Source organism: Atheta coriaria, unplaced genomic scaffold (genome assembly GCF_025399875.1).
Source record: "Atheta coriaria isolate IRGN ID8LTWV9N9 unplaced genomic scaffold, Caltech_Dcor_3.1 hic_scaffold_35_pilon, whole genome shotgun sequence".
In the NCBI taxonomy this organism is placed as follows: Eukaryota; Metazoa; Arthropoda; class Insecta; order Coleoptera; family Staphylinidae; genus Dalotia; species Dalotia coriaria.
The window spans coordinates 86,448-87,720 of NW_027045477.1; positions in this window are offsets into that span (position 1 = coordinate 86,448).

A 1,273-nucleotide genomic window follows, 5' to 3' on the forward strand; every position below is an offset into this window, starting at 1 on the left:
TGAAATGAATAAAGACTCTGATAGTCTTCTTTTGTTACGATAGTTGGGTGATTCCTCAAATGTTTTTCAACACGTCCAAATACTCTATCTGCTGGTAAGAAACTATGACCTCGTACCGGAAACGTTAACTGTATTTCTCGTAAATAAGTAAATAATTTTTAGATAGCCAAAACATCAAAGTATGGACTATGTGTGAATTCTTGTTCTGACCACCACATCCATCACAAAATAACCGTATGATTTCAATATTTGTTGGAATTTCAATAGAATCAAGATGTGAAATTAAAGCAGAACCAACTTCAATTGATCCACGCCCTGCTTGATCTTCAGTCCAACAATAAAAATTAGGATTAACAGACTTCAGGTCAACGATACATAGGTTATAAAAACTAATTTGCCTAGAATAAAATGAATCCTGAATCGGAGTCTTGGGCAGTGGCTGAACTTGTTGAAGATCAAAACAATAACTTAAGCTATTACTATCTTCTTATCTAATAAGTTCATAAAAAGCTTTTGCTCGCAGAGAGTGAATTCTCAGTTGTGTCATAAGATTTTATTTCTTGTAAACCAGTTTCAGTTTTAATTTTATTTTTTAAAAGTGCACGTATTACACGCATCTGATGCTGGAGACGAAAATCCTATATTAAATCTTCTTAAAACACATCTCGAAACATGAATTCCTTTACTTTTAAATTCTCATCTTCAGTTGTATTATTATATAATTTCCATAGCTTTCTAATATTCCATGATAAATACATTCTTTTTGATTTGTTTCTAGAATAATGACTTTCTGTTGCTGGTAATAATCGGATGAAATTTGCAATATTTTCACGTTTTCTAAAATTTGTAGATTTTCTATCTCCACCTCTATTCTCTTTTAGTATTTTACCTTGAAAAATTGCTTTACTAATTGTTGTTATTCTTTTTGCACTGACAGAAAAAACTGCTTGGAACATTTTTTTACAAACGCTGGTGACACGTTTATTTTTTAATAAATAAAATGATTACTGAATAATCGAGGCTTCGATTTATTTGTTGTAGCTGAACAGTTTATCTGGACTGGCTTGTTTGGACCCATAAGTCTAGTTAAGAAGATATCCTGAGAAACTTTAGTCTTTAGACTATATAAATGTCTGCGATTCTGTAAAATTCCGTCGATTGTTAAACTCGAGCATTTGAATTTGCTTTTGACAGGATGATGGCACGGTGATTCAAAATCATGTCCGATTGGATTCTTGTCTGCATATCTATTACATAAATAATAAATTAATTA